The 16,398-nt window shown below is 39.7% G+C and overlaps 1 protein-coding gene across 2 annotated transcripts in view; it reads right to left on the reverse strand.

Annotated features, from left to right (window-relative positions):
* The window catches only part of SCAF11 (SR-related CTD associated factor 11), a 78,550-nt gene extending 64,053 nt beyond the window's left edge, over positions 1-14,497 (reverse strand). For both annotated transcript variants that reach the window (XM_023515362.1, XM_023515361.1), the window contains exon 1: positions 14,213-14,497. The gene's annotated coding sequence lies outside the window, so the exon portion shown is untranslated. The remainder of the gene's footprint in view (positions 1-14,212) is intronic.
* Between the last annotated feature and the right edge of the window lie 1,901 nt (positions 14,498-16,398).

Raw genomic sequence — 16,398 nt, forward strand, 5'->3', positions numbered from 1 at the left:
TCATTTATAAAGCACAGGCAGAGTAAATTTAGCATAATTCTTCAGGGGCCTAGGGTTTTCACAACTGGTCAGTGAGCATTGGTTTCCACTTAAAGTTACCAGCTGCATTAACACCTAACAAGACAGACAGCCTAACCTTTTAAGCCAGATATTCAACATCTCCTCTCTAGCTATTAAAATTCTAGATGGCATCTTCTTCCAATAGAGGGCTGTTTCTTCAACACTGAAAATTGTTGTTCAGTGTCTGGGGGTATCCAACCTTTTTTCTTTTCTGATGCATAATGAAAGAATGAGAGTTGTCTTGGGCCACGCAGTAAATATACATAAATCCTTTCTCTGGGTTAGGTTTTGACTTAAGGAAATGTTATGGCTGGTTTGACCTTCTGTCTAGAGACTCAACCTTTCTCCCTACTGGCAATAATCACTTATTTATCATTCATGTGTTCATTATAGTAGCACTTTTAATTTCCTTCAAGAACTTTTTCTTTGCATTCATAACTCAGCTGACTTATACAAGAAGCTTAGTTTCGGGTGGTGCTGGTGGCTGAGGGAGTAGGGCGCCAGCCCCATATACTAGAGGTGGTGGGTTCAAGCCCAGCCCCAGCCAAAAAAAAAACCAGCAGCTTAGTTTTCAGCCTGTCTCAGCTTTTGACATGCCTTCCTCACTAAGTTTAATCATTTCTAGCTTTTGACTTAAACTAAGAGACATGCAACTCTTCCTTTCGCTTGAACACTAAGAGGACATTGTAGGGTTAATAACTGGCCTAAGTTCAATACTGTTGTATCTAAGGGGATTGGGAGACCTGAAGTGAGGGAGAGAGGTAAGAGGAATGGCCAACTGGTAGAGCAGTCAGAAGACAAGCAGCTTCATCGATTAAACTCACAGTATTGGCTCGGAGCCTGTGGCTCAAGCGGCTAAGGCGCCAGCCACATACACCTAAGGTGGCGGGTTTGAATCCCCAGCCCAGGCCCGCCAAACAACAATGATGGCTGCAACCAAAAAAAGGCTGGGCGTTGTGGCAGGCGCCTGTAGTCCCAGCTACTTGGGTGGCTGAGGCAGGAGACTCACTTGAGCCCAGGAGTTGGAGGTTGCTGTGAGCGTGATGCCATGGCACTCTACCCAGGGGGACAGCTTGAGGCTCCGTCTCAAAAAAAAAAAAAAAAAAACCTCACAGTATTATATGGGCACACTCTGTAGTACCCCAAAACAATTACAATAGATAACATCAAAGATTACTAATCACATAACAGATATAATAATGAAAAAATATGAAGTACTGAAAAACTACCAAAATGTGATACAGAGACAGGAAGTGAGCACATGCTGTTAACCAGGTTTCCACAAACCTTCGATTTATAAAATACACACCAGACAATAATATAAAGGGGAAAAAATAAAGGCATTTCAATGGTAGTTAGGTTTCCACATTTCACTTTAAATGGTAAAATACTGACTCTAAGTCAGTGGTTCTCAACCTATGGGTCGCGACCCACAGGAACTATATTAAAGGTCCGCGGCATTAGGAAGGTTGAGAACCACTGCTCTAAGTAGACTGTGAAATGTTGTTTATTATGCTTCCTATAGCTACCACTAAAAAGTCAGTCAATGAATTAGTCAATAGTACAATAAATTTAAATGAAATAAAAATCTTCAAATAACCCAAAGAAAGTTACAGAAGAACAAAACCAGAGGGGACAAAGAGAAAATAAAATAAAGACCTAAATCTAAACATGTCATTAGGTCAAATTTGTGAGAGTCAGCAAAAGCATTATACATATTAAACTTCTTACATCAGAAAAAACAGGCCTCAAATCAATAATACAAACATCCAACTTAAACAAGAAAAAGAGCAAAATATATACAAAGCTAATAGAAGGAAGAAAATAGAGCAGAAATCAATAAAATTGAAAACTGAAAAATAATCAATGAAACCAAAAGCTCATTCTTTGAAAAGATCAATAATATTTAAACTAGCAAGACTGATGAAGTAGATTATCTGAATATCCTTATAACTATTTAAAGAAATTGAATTTACAGTTAAAATCCTTCCAAAAAAAGAAGTCTCTTAAATCCAGATAATTTCCCTGGTGAATTCTACTAAATTTTAAAGAAAAATAACACCAAATCAACACAATCTCTTCCAGGAAATGAGCAATGAGCACTCCCCAAATAAGTCCAACATTACCCTGATACCAAAATCAAAGACAGTACAAAAAAAGAACGAATTTATATACCGCTCTTCATCAAAATAAAAACAAACAATGGAATACTGCTCAGCAATAAAAAGGAATGAACAAGTATTTCATTTAACAACTTGGATGAATTTTAAAGACATTATACTTAGTAAAAGAAGGCAGTCTCAAAAGGTAACATACTACACAGTTGCATTTATAGGACATTCTTAAAAGGTCAGACTACAGTGATAAAAGAACTGTTACCTGGTGCAGGGGGCAGTGAGGGAACTATTCTTACTCCTAACTGTGGTGATAGTAATACAAATCTATAAATGTATTAAAAATCACAGAACTATACACCCCAAAAGGTCAATTTTACTGCATATAAATAATAAAATTTATTTTTTTAAAAACAGTAAAGACTAATATAAGAACAGTTACAGACTAAAATATAAATTGTTAACATTTTCAACAAAGGTACTTATTCACTGTCAACTTCATAGTCCCATTCTCTCAATGGTTTTAACTACTGCCAATACATAGAAAACACCCAAATTATATTGCCAGAGATGAGATTGACAGGAAGTGTTTGAATTTTCTATCTCTCCTCCTTGCATTGCTGTACCGCAACATATAACCATAACCTGCACAACATATTTCATATGCTCCTGCATAACATATTTCATAACCTGTGAGAAATAGGCAATCTTTAACATCTCCACTAAATTCTAGGGCAGAGTTGTAGAAATAGATCAGTTCTAAGACCCTAGTGATGGTATGGCGCTGGCTAATTTTTCATTATGGAGGAGGGGGGGATCTACTACAGGTGACTCCCAGTAAGGTTAAACTCTTAATTGGCACCTGTCCCTATGGGAAAAATATATTTGCAATATTCTGAATGCCTGGATAACTTACCATGAAAGAGTTGGATAAATCATAATTCTACTCTTTCCCAAAGTGAAAAACAATTGTGAACAATAGCAGGTTATATGTCCTCCAATACAGTCATTATCTTTATGCAATTCTTCTCTAATGACCCTACCCCTGCTTAAGGTATGGAGGAAATAATAGAGTTGCTTACATAATCCTCATTTATCCTTGAAATTCTCTTCTTCACTTACTGAAGTACAATGATGTAACAAATTTAAATGGTAAGTCAAATCTAAAGCTCTTTTGTTTTTATCCATCAGCAATTCCTCAATGCTTGTTACAAGTCCCCTTAGAGAAAGAGTTATACATGTGAAAAAGTATAGTTTATATGTAGAAGACTAAGCCTTATGCCTATTAGAGACAAAAAACAGAAGAACAGTGAGATGTTATAGACTCATTTCACAACCAAAATTCCCAAGAACACAAAAGGAGCACTTAGGATCAACAGCACTATACCCTCACATCTGGCAAGCAGAATAACAAAAAGAAAAGCATGCTGGATAGAAGTATATAAGTATATAAGAACTAATGAGTTTTCATTTATTTATTTTTTTTAGCCCCAACAGGAAAACTGTCAAATATATCTCTACTTTAACTGTTGCTGTTCTTAAAAAAACTTTTGTGCTGAAATGGCAATCTGTCTATCCACTGACCTCTCAAAAAAAGATGAGAAATTATGTACAACACAGAAAACACAAACAAGTGAATCTTAATTCAGTTGTGCTGCTATAAAAAAAAAAAAAAATCTTCACCTAGGTAATTTACAAATAATAGAAATTTCTCAGAGTTGTGGAGCCTGGGAAGTCCAAAATCAAGTCACCAGCAGGTTCAGTGTTCTAAGAGGGTCTAGTGCCTGCTTCCAAGATGGCACTTCGTTGCCTCTTCACACGGTAGAAGGGATGTAAGGGCAAAAAAGAGCCCAGCAAGTTTCCTCCAGCCCTTACATATGTACTAATTCCATCAATGAGGGCAGAGCTCTCATGGCCTAATCACCACCTAGGGGCACCATTTCTTAATACTGTTACACTGAGAATTAAGTTTCAACGTAAATTTTAGAGGGGACATAAACATTCAAATTGTAGCAAAATTCTAAGAATTAAAAAAGAAGTAGTGAAAATAAATGACCACATATATGCTGGGCATGGTGGCTCATTCCTGTAATTCCAGCACTTTGGGAGGCTGAGGTAGGAGGATTCCTTCAGGACCAACCACCCTAAGTAACTAGCAAGACCTACTCACTACAGAAAATTTAAAAATTAGCCAGGCATGGCAGGGCAAACCTAAAGTCTTAGCTACTCTGGAGGCTGAGGCAAGAGTATTGCTTGAGCCCAGAAGTTTGAAGCTACCGTGAGCTATGATTACACCACCACATTCCAGGCTGAGTAAAAGAATGAGATCCCATCTCAATTAAAAAAAAAAAAAATTAATGTAAATGACCACATATAAATGCCTGTCACAGAAGAGAATGGATTTCATCTACAAAAGGAAAAATGGGGATAATGTTCAAAACCACTCCTTCTGAAATTTTACTGTTTTGTTTAAATAAGGTATTTTAAACCTGACATACAGCTTCAAGTTCAGAAATTAGTTTCTTTTACAGGAATGCTAAATGTTACTGTGACTGCTTTCTTGAGAAGTACTTTCTTCACGCTAATCCCCTATAAATTAGTACAAACTGCTGTTATGAAACTAAGACTGAAAAATAAAAAAGCGATTATTCTGCATAGTAAAAGAAACATCTACTCTTTACCTATGCCTATTATCTGAACTTCTTAAACACAAATTCATCCTCCTAGGTAGATATCTCAGAGACAAATAAGAATTTATTATTTTACATAAATATATATGAATACATCTGACTTACATACAACTTGCATTTATGGAGGCCATTAGTGTAAGTCCTGAAGTTACACACATCTGACCGATGTGTAACTTGCACTTACTAATAGAGACCACCATATGTAATAGGTAAATGTACCTGTTCCAACTTACACACAACTTCAACTTAAGAACAAATATATAGAACCTAGCTCACTCGTAAGCTGGGAGCTATCTATACGACAATGTGTCTGCAAATGAATGTTTAATGCATAATTTAAAGAAGCATTTCATAATCCTACTCATGAAACACTATCACTCTAATCTATACTGTACCAACTTCGAGAAAAAGGTACTCTTCCACATTAGCATTAGACATGCATATTCAGATTTTGCCCCTAAATGTAATCATATTATACAAAAGCTACAGGTGCCCATAACTGGACTTGGGTATGCATTTCATACTATTTTAAGCTACTACTTTCTAGCAAATCATAAAATAACTCACGTCTTACAGTACCTTGTGAAGGAGCTATCTCCATTTTACCTACAATGAAATTAAGTAACTTGTTTAAGGTCACAAAGCCAATAGTAAGTAGTAGAGTTGAAATCCATTAGCTATTTGCCAGGAAATAACACAAATATTATTCCTAGTCACTAAAAATTAAAAGTATTCAAAAACAAGAAAAATGATAACACTCCTAATGATTCAATGCACTGCAAAACTATTAAGCTGTTACATGGTACCTGCTCTGTTCATCACTATATTACCAGGATCCAGCAGCATGCCTTCAAATAAGTGTCCAAAAAACAGCTTTGAATGAATTATTTATGCATTATTATGCACAGCACATACTATTTGTCAGCCAGGGTTCTAAACATGTTTTCTATTTATATACAAATATCATATAAATGTTAATCACTTTAATCACTATGATCCTGAGAGATTTAACTTCATTGTACTGTGATATTGTTGTCATTACCTTTAATTATAGTGGAAACACACCAAGCAAGGAGGAAAGCTGGGACTGAAATCCAGGTAATCTGGCTGTACGGGGCTTTAACCATGACACTAAACTGCCTAACATTAACATAAGAATTTCTATAAGGGTGATTAGTCATCAAACAACTCACCTGAAGACCATTTCCTTATGGTATTTAAGTAACTACAGTAGAAACTCCATAGTTGACCACCTGAAGTTGACTTAATTTTCATAGACTGGACATGTGCCAAATGCACTCTATGGAAGACTAATCTCTATATTTTGACCACCTCTGTAAACTGTATCTTGAATACTGGAACTGTGACACATAATATTTTTTTCTGTGTGTGACACACAATATGTATTAGTTTTTCCTCTATAACTTGACTAGTAGAGTCCATACTACACCAAGGGTTAGAAGGTATGAGCTCTGCCCTTTAGTAAAATTTTTTCTTCAGTATAAATTCTTTTTATTACTATCACAGGCTGGATTAGGCCTAACATCCAATTATTTATCATGTGTTGCAAAAGATTTTTTCAACGTGAAGGACTGGTCTGAATTGCAGGTACATCCTACAATTACTAAAAAGTGTATGGTTAATCAAGATGTGATGGCCCAAAGGAAAGAACTCAAAGAGCTGACATTGAAGGAAAAGATTTATCTACATTTTCTCGAAAGTAGCAGTCAAAGAAAGATGGCAGAACATTTTGGTGTTAGTAACATTGGGTTATTAGTAACATCCAAAAACATAAATATAAGTCCTTGGAGAAAAAAGGTAAGTAAAATGGAAAACTACAGCAGAAAAGGAGGAAAACTTTGCCCATAAAGTCAATGAAGCCACATTATGCTGGTTCAAACAAATGAGGGCAGTCAGCACCTGAATTTTCAAGCTTATGATCCAAGAACTTGCTAAAAAATTCATACAGAAATTCAGAGTGGCACATTTCCAAGCACCAAGTGGTTGGCTTCAGAGATTTAAACTGCAACATGAGATCTTCCAGAAATCTTGTATGGTGATCCAATGAAGTTCCAGTAGAAGTTGTGGAAGAGTTCTTCAAAAAGCCCCCAGACATTGCCAGAGGTTTTGAGGATGAAAGCATCTTTAACACTGATGAATGCAGATTCTTTTTCAAGGTGATGCCTGACAGAAGCAGCTTCGTCATGAAAGGTTACAAATATAAGAGTGGAAAACTTTACAAAAACATTGCACAGTACTGCTTTGTGCTAGCTCAGAGAGAAACTAAAGCCTTTGGTGATTGGTAAATCAGCAGAACCACAGGCATTCAAGAACCCGAAGCCCCAAGACCTCCCTGTCACTTGGAGAGCAAACAAATGCGCACAGATGACTGGTGCCCTATTTGGGTAAGGAGTATATCAACAAAGAAACGAAGAAGAAGAAACAATCTATTATACACACAGTAAACAATTGTCCTGGCCACTCACAAGTGGAATCGTTTCACAAATGTTAACACTGAAATTTCTGCCTCCACACATGACCTCACAAACTCAACCTCTTGAGTGAGGCATCATCAAAACATTTAAAATGCACTACTGAGCCCAGCTCCTGCAGCAGGTCATTACTGAAACATCAACCTGTGGTCCACCTGTGGAAGCCACTGCATAAGTTAACACCCTGGATGCTGTCCTCTGGATCAGTTCTGCTTGGAATAAATTTCAGTCAGAATGATACAGAAGTATTTCAAGGAAGCTGAACTGTCACAACCTTAGAGCATGATGCCCCATCAGACAGTCCATCCCCTGCAGCAGAGTTCGAAGGATTAGATTTTTATGTTTTTGTTGCAATGGATTATGAGGTGGCAACCTATATAATGAAGCTGATCCGGAAGCAATTTCCATGCAATACTGACCAAAGAACAGACAAAAGTAAAAGTGGTGATAATGTAAAGGTGTAAAAGTATAAAAGCAGCTGATGATGACACAGAAATTGCAGAGACTCCAAAAGAGGATGATATCAGGCATCTGATAGTGCATTTGAAATGTTATTTAAGGTGGAAAAAATATCCAGGTAGGCTGAGTGGTATAGTCAGCATTGAGAATGCTTCCTCCACTTAACTTTAGAATAAGAAACAGACTGAAATTTACTTTTTTCCAGAAAGAATGATTAAGCCATAAGAAAAAAGTAAATGTATTGATTTTGTCTGATACTATCTATATAATTTTACTATGTTCTTACTATGCATAATTTCATGATGTTCTCTGATAAAAGCTGTATAAGAAAGTAAAGTATATGTACATATCAAAAATACAGGTCTAGTTCCTTATGTTGACCAATTTCTTACTAAAGTCCCTAGGGCGGTCAACTTATAGAGTTCTACTGTACTTGAGTAACCCGAGTCCAGCGGTAACAGCAGCTAACGCCACCTCTTGTAGTTTTATCCTAAGGGCAGCTACATGGTAGCAGCGCACAGGTGCTTGAAAGTCTTAATAGAAGCTTCATTTTTCTGAGTTTTTCCAGCCAAAGGAACCAGAAAAGGAGGACTCTGTAGGCACAAGGGTGAGAGGAAAATCTTGGAAAAGAGCATCTGACAAAGAGGATTCCCTAATTTTCTATATGAGCCTATATAAGTCCTAACTGAGTTACACAAGCATTCAGCAAGCATAGGACAGTACAGAGCAGTAAAGCAAAGGCTTTAAAAACTGAACTGAGACTGGATTATCATTTCCAAAAATGGAATTTGGAGTCCAAATCTAATGGGCTATTTGGTAAAACAAAACATTCTCCAGAGGATTATTACAGAACCCAGAGTTTATACGATACAATACTGTCCAGTATAGTCCAAAATTACTTGACACACAAAGTTCCAGGAAATGCAACCAATTAGCAAGGGAAAAGACAACTAGTAACTGCCAACCCCAAGATAACCCATATACTGGAAATATCAAGGATTTTAAAACAGCTATTATAACTACACTTCATGGAAAAAAAATAAACACTTCTGACATAAGTGAAAAGACAGAAGTTCTCAGCAGAGAAATAGTAACTATAAAAAGAAACAGAAATTTTAGAATTAAAAATTCTAAAATAAGGGCTCAATAAGAGAACAGAAATACAAAGGAATACGCTGAATGTGAAGCGAAATATACAATCTGATTCTACTCATAAAGAAAATACTAGGCAAGGCCCAGCACGGTGACTCACACCTATAATCCTAGCATGCTGGGAGGCCGAGGCGGGTGGACTGCCTGAGTTCACAGGTTCAAGACCAGCCTGAGCTAGAGCAAGACCCTCATCTCTAAAAATTAGATGGGGGTAGGAGCTTATAGTCCCAGCTACTTGGGAGGCTACCGCAAGAGAATTGCTTGAGCCCAAGAGTTTGAAGTTGCTGTGAGCTATGACACCACAGCACTCTACCAAGGCCTACAAAGTAAGACTCTGTCTCAAAAAAAAAGAAAAAAAAGAAATACCAGACAAACCCAAATTGAGAAACATTTTACAACAACAAAACTAAACTACAATCTATCAAGTATTCAAGGTCATGAAAATCAAGGTTAAGACCTAAGGTTGAAAGAGTCTAAAAAGATACTACAATTAAAAGCAAAGCAGAATTCTGAACTCATTTGTTACAAAGTAAATTACTATGCAAACTGGCAAAGCATTGAATGAGGTCTAAGGTTAGATGGTAGCAATATAGTATGATTAAAAATTTCCTGATTTTTTTGATGGGTTATATGTACTTGTAACTTTTCTGTTAAGTTTCAGATTGTCATGTTAAAAAGTTACCTACAAAATTCATTTATACCACTTAAACTAGCTGATAAACAATGCAGTATTCCTTTCAAATAAGAAACAATATGTATTTTCATCTCTTTTCAAGATTCTGCTTCATTATTTCAGAGATACTCAACGAACTATGATCAATATCTGCATGGTGCAATACAATAACCACTATTCAGTTCTTCAATTGCACAATCACATTTTAAGTACTCAAAAGCCTCATGTTGCCATCAGTTAGTGTGTTGGACAGTACAGATACAAAACATAACGATCATCACAGAAATGTCTACTGAACAGCTGATCTAGAACTGAGAGGCTAAGAGATAAAAATAACGAACTAAAATCCAAAGAATCAGATGAACTTATCTTTAATACTTATTATAATACTGCATAAGTGCTCTAACATACAAGTCATTTAACTTCTCTAGGGGTCCAGACTAATTTCTTTAAAATGGATTAATACATCAAACACTGCAAGGCTACTGAAAAGATCAAATGAAAATGTAGATAAAATGTCTAGAACAGAGTGGCTGACACACAGTAAATACCTGATGAACACTGATTCCCTTCTGCATGTGGTTGGATAATTTCTTAAACTTTAATCTCAGTACTTTCAAATCTAGTTAAGCAATTACAGGAGTATCTGTTTGAAAATATGAGGCTTACCAGGCAATGAGATCCATGTGTTTACAGCAATAAAAAAATTCTTTAGTCCTTACCTTATTAAATTCTCATCAACAGTTAACACTGACTGTTATCTTGCTGGAGCACTTTCACTTCCTTCTGTTTCTATAATCCCACTCACCTATTTCTCCTGTTCTTTGGAAGCTCATATTCTTCTAGCAAACTTTTTTTGTTTAATGTTAGAGGCCACTGTGGTTCCACCAAAGGATATATATCCTCCCAAACCCCATTTATATTCACTCCCCTGGGCAATTTCACCCATACGTGTAGTTTCAATTACCAATGTAAGTGACTCCAATTTTCTACATAGTATTTCCAGTCCATACCCCTTCTCTGAATTTCAGGCCCATACATCTAATTGCCTCCAGAAATTTCCTCCTGAAAGCTTCAAGGTACTTCAAGTTCCATATAGCAAAATCAGAAGAATTTTGGTCCTTATTCAGTCCCTCCATCAACCTAGTTGTGTAAACCAAGAGTTACCTTTGAAATTTCCTTCTCTCTCACCTTCAATCTATCAACTAAAAGCTGCTGATCTCAAATCTCATCCACTTAGCCCATCTCCACAATTCTCATCTAATTCAAGCTATCCTCATCTCTCCCAGACTATTCCAAGAGCCTCCTACTAATCTTCCCAGATCCATTCTTGTGGCCTCTCCTCCCTTTCAATACCTATCAACACAATTCTAGTTCTGCCTTCTGGAATTACCAAAAATAAATCCAATAAGCTTCTAAATGACAACATTTTAAACAATAAGATAATTAGGCCACTGTACTCTTAAAGCATTCTGAGTCCCTTCTACATTATGACAACAGCTTCAAGGTCACATTACCATAATAGTGTGGACCCCTGAACTGAACATAGTCCACGTGTTGACATAAGTAACTTGATAGTTCATGCAAAAGACTGAGATTTGTGCAATCTAACGTTTCAAACCACAATTACTGTTTTTAATGTTTATGGCTGAAAACATGTTAATCCACTATTTATTTATTAAGTACCTACTACATGCCAGGCATTGTTTAGGTGTTTCTTTTTTATTATTATTTTTGTTTGTTTAGGTGTTTAAAGAACAAAACAGTGACCAAAACTGAGACGCTCTGATCTCCCAGAAGCTGTATTACGGTAAAGAAAAAACACAATAAACTTAAGAGACTAAATTATACACTACATGGAAAAGCGACAAATGCTATGGAGAAAAATGGTGGGTAAAAAGAGAAACTGTTAGTAAGAGGGGGCTGTCATTTTACAGAGTAGTTATCAGGCTGGAAAAAGTGTAAGGAGATGAAGTCAGAGAACAGACTTATTACTCTGAACCTTTGTAGATCACAGAAAAAGCTACAGATTTTACTTGGCTGAGAAGGGAAGCCATTTGGGGAAGAGAAGTGACATGATCTGACATTTTATCAGGATCACTATAGCTACTGAGCATTAAAGACTGTAGATCAGGCAAAGATCATAGTAACTTTTTAAGAAGTTATTTTTTAAGCAAGAGATGATGATGGTATTTTTTCCATTTTATATTAAATTTTTATATGCCTAAGTACTAGGAATTTACAAAGCCACAACTTTAAAAAAATACAATGCAAAAACGGATCTTGAGGATAGCAACAGGATGATACTGGATATTTTAACTTTGGTCTCTCTTCAATGCTACTAACAGGTATTACTACTCAGATATAAGCAAGGTGCAAGGCTATTAATTTATTCTTGGGGACAGAGGATTTGGTTAAGAATTTGTGTTTTAAGTTTCTTTATTTTGCTGGGCAAAGTAAATCAAGATCCAATTTACATCAAGACAAAAGCAAATTATGGCAGAATTTGCTCAAGGGAGTTACAATGAAAATTATCCTAACGGTGACTTTCTCTTTATTACTTTTATGCCTGACACCCTCTTTAATTCAGTTTTTACAACTATCTCTCTGCTGTACCTAAAAAGTTCAGTATTAAGTTGATGGGTAAAATAATACTGTACTTTCTTTTTCTAAAAAGATGCTATTGGTGACAAATCAACAGTATCATGTAACTGCACTGATTCATCCTACTTCTGGTGATTAACAGGGTAAGTTTTCATAAAAATTACCTAGGCCCTGGCCAGTGCCCAAAAGATCATGGGTAAGCTAAGTAACAAAGTTTCAGTCTTAACCCAGTGGCCCTATTACCACATGAAGATATTAACAACAAAAAAATTCTCCTTAACATTTCCTGCATCACATATCCTTTCAAGCAGTATATTTAGAAATATTTTTACTTTTCTTCTACAGTTTTCTTCCCCCTTAACATAGAGAAGAATGTCTTTACAACAAGTATACTTGCAGTAAGCAAACACTCAAATTCTACCCTACTGAAATCTTAAAATGTACTCATATGTTTAGGCTAAAGTCACCATCTGAATGTGAAAGTGAATGTTAGGGTATAATACAATATAAACATATTATAAATAAATTCAGATTATCTTTGATAGAATGGTATTAAATGAAAAAAATACAAAGGCAGTTTCAAAATTTCATTTTTTCCTGCCCAATCAGTAAAAATAACAAAAACAAAAGGCCCACAAACTTTCTCCTACAGCTTTTAACCAACAGAAAAATAGTGCGACGATTTAATCAACCGCCGAAGAAACAGGAAAGAGAAAGCAATTATCTGGAAAGACTTTCAGTTACCTACCAAGATACTAATATAATTACCAATAAAATACAAAACCAAGTTGTTTAAGAATATAGGATATAGCCTTCTATGTTCTGCTGCTGAGGCAGTCATTTGCATGAATTCTTTTAAAACAAGAAAATAATGCATTTACTAATTCGCTTTACCTAAAATTTGGGGGAACTCCTCAAATTGGGGAAATGTAAGATCAGCATGCTATTTATCAATGCCACCAGCCAAAACATTAAAAACTTTTTCATCAGTTTTGCCTTAAATATCTCGTTCACTGGTAGTGAAGATGTAAGTCAAAATCTCATCCAAAATGAATGAGAAACATTCAACACGTAGACCACGCAATACAGTACAGAAACATGTTGAAGGTTATTTCAAAACTCAACATTTGAATCTGTGAATGTCTTAACCAAATACTCAAAAGCAGGCACCTACTTTTAAGACAATTTTTCCAAATACGTGTAGGGGCAAGCCCGCCAGCCATCTGTAAGAAATCTCTTCTTATGTTTCCAAATTCTGGTCTGCGGAGCGGCCGAAAAATTAAGCTAAGCTTAAATCTCCTGGCCCTTTGGGTGTCAGCCCAGGCAACGAGTTTTAAAAAACAAGGATGGGCGAGTAGTTGGAAATTAAGAGTATGGAGTAAAAAGCTGATGTAGAGAGGCGTCGGCCTTCCTATTCGCCCATCGAGAGGTCACAGCGCAGTAAAGTTTGGTTACACAAGCGGGCTCGGACGCCAGCGACAAAAGCAAAGTCTCCCAAGTAAAACAGACGCGGGGGTCAGTAGCGTCCGGAAGCCCAGGAGGACACGTTTACACGAAGGGGGGGAGTGGGGGTACCGTGGCGGCTCCGGCGTGGAGCCCCTTCCCCCGCGCCGGACCCCGCACCTGGGCCGGGACCGGCTCCGCCAGCTAAGGCGGCGGGAGAGCGTAGGCCACAAGGAGGAAATGGGACGGAGTGCCGACAGCGAGGCGGCCTGCACGGGGCCTGCGTCTCCCCGGAGCGCGAGAGCAGGGGGCCCTCCCGGCCGCAGCCTCCCCCGCCTCGGGTGGCAGCTCCAACTTTCCTCCAAGCGCAGGACACCGCCTGGGCCGCGCGAAATTCTGAAACTTCGCCCGCCCTCCGGGCACCGCAGGCCGGCTCCTCCGCTCGGCGCGGGCCCCTAAGCCCCACCTCGCCCCGACAGCTGCCCGAGCCCATCGCCCCCCACACCGGGGTCGGCCCGTGTTTACCTCAGGCCGAGGTCCAGGCGCTTGCTCCGGCGGCGGCGGCCCCTCCGCTGACGTCTAAGGGCCCCGTCACTGTGCCGCCAAGTTCCCCAACATGGACTCCTCTGATCGCTTCAAGGTGTTCCGGGGTGCTGGGGCACCGGCTTCGCTGACCAGGTCGGGAGGGGACGGCGAAGCAGAGACCGAGTTGAGCTGCTCCGCGCGGCTTGCGCCACCGCTGCTCCCCCTTCCCTCGCCTTGTCTAGCTTCCTCCCCCCCAACCCGTGCGTCTCCCTCCTCCCCTCACCACCACCCCCCCCGCCTCTCTCCGCTCCGCTCAGCCGCGCCGCCACAGGTCGGCGCGCTACGGTGACGACGGCGGCAGCCGGACCTGCCACATTCTGCTTAGGGCCCTGGGTCCACCGCCGCAGCGCTCAACCGGACCGCACGGGGGCGCTGGCAAAGCACCGCTGGAGCCGGAGCTGCGTAGTGGGCGGAGTGACGTCGCGCGGCCTGTGAGCGGGAGGACCCGCCGCGGGGAGTGGAGGGGCCTTCTGGGAAACATCCTTCCGGCCTCGCACTCCGTCCGCGCGGTAGTTGTGCGCATGCGCGGCGCGTGAAGGTCGGTGTCCTAACGGCTTACGCGGCCTTACAGGCTAGGTCGCTGAAGACAGTGAAAGTGATTTCAGGGCAACTAGACCGGGTTTGCATGGCTTGTGCTCTACGATATTTATAGTAATCTGATTTTATAAGGAGTTCCGTAAGTTGTTTGGCGGCGGATTGAGTCTGCATACGGCGGCGTGGCCCACCTGAAATACGTCCTGCCGAAGGCTAAAGTGTCACCAACTTGTAAGCCCACCTCTTCCTTTCCTTCTGGTGAGCATTTTTTGGTTTGAGATAGTCTCACTCTGTTGCCCAGGTTAGAATGCTGTGGAGTCAGCCTCGCTCACAGCAACCTCAAACTCCTGGGCTCAAGCAGTCCTCCTGCCTTAGCCTCCCTGATAACTGGGGTTACAGGCATCCACCACCAACGCCCGGCTAAATTTTCTTTTTTCTTTTTGTAGTAGAGACGAGGTCTCGGTCTTGCTCGGGCTGGTGTTCGACCCTTGAGCTCACACAGTCCTCCTGGCCTCGGCCTCCCAGAGTGCTGGGATTCTGGGCCTGAGCCACCACACCCGGCTCTGGTGGGCATTGTTTTTAATGCCAAAATGAGAAGTTTCCCACTTGACTCACCGAACCTAGGGGCTCTTCCCCTATCTTAATCCCACATCAAAAAATTGAAATTCATCGTGACTAACTTTAAAGACTTCCACTTTGCAATTAGTGACGTGATGTTGCTGGAGTCTGCGGTTTGGAACGTGTGCCATTGTCAACTCGGTCCCAGACAATTCGCCAGATCTTAAGTTTTATACATCAGAAATGTCTTTACAGACTTTTTTGAAAGCCACTGACTTTTAACCTCCTGGTTTCTCTTCTGGACAATTTCAGCAGTCTCCAGAGTGCCCTTCTTGCATTCGATATACACTGTCTTTTACCAGGCTGTCCTTCCGGGCCCCAACCTCGCCATCGTCCCACTATGGGCTCCCGGAGAGGGGGTGAAGCTCTGCTACCCTACACCCGGCGAGTTCGGCTTACCCAGGGTTCAGTAGCTCCCAACCTTTCCTACTGGCTGCCCATCTCTCGTTTTCTACAGGCGCTGCGCTCCCCCAGCCACGCTGACCCTGCCCACTATGGGTTTCCTCCACACTTTGACTAGAGTACCGCCGCCAGGCCGCTTTTCGGCTGCTTAGCACATTCTCGTCGACTAGAGTGGTCGAGGGTACCCCTTCACCCTGCCCTAACCAAGTCACTTTACTGACAGCCTCGTCCTCTGCATTGTGTTAGGTCTCCACAGTAAGGACTTGGACAACATCTTAACATTTTTGTTACAGTAGCGCCTGGCACTTAGAAATTGATAAATCCTGAAGGAATACATGAGTAGCAACCTTGTGTCTTTAAAAGTCTTAGGGAGTTTTACAATGTATTGTCTTTGGTATAAGGTTTAGAAATGTAGATGGCTTTACTGTATTGGGGATATTGAGGGAACAAAGATCTGCAGGAATTAAAAGGCTTTTTTCTTTCTTTCTTTCTTTCTTTCTTTCTTTCTTTCTTTCTTTCTTTCTTTTTTTTGAGACGGAGTCTTGCTTTGTCACCGGAGTGCCTTATCCTCA

This window comes from Otolemur garnettii, unplaced genomic scaffold (assembly GCF_000181295.1).
Source record: "Otolemur garnettii isolate 467f Iridium unplaced genomic scaffold, OtoGar3 scaffold00070, whole genome shotgun sequence".
NCBI classification, from domain to species: domain Eukaryota; kingdom Metazoa; phylum Chordata; class Mammalia; order Primates; family Galagidae; genus Otolemur; species Otolemur garnettii.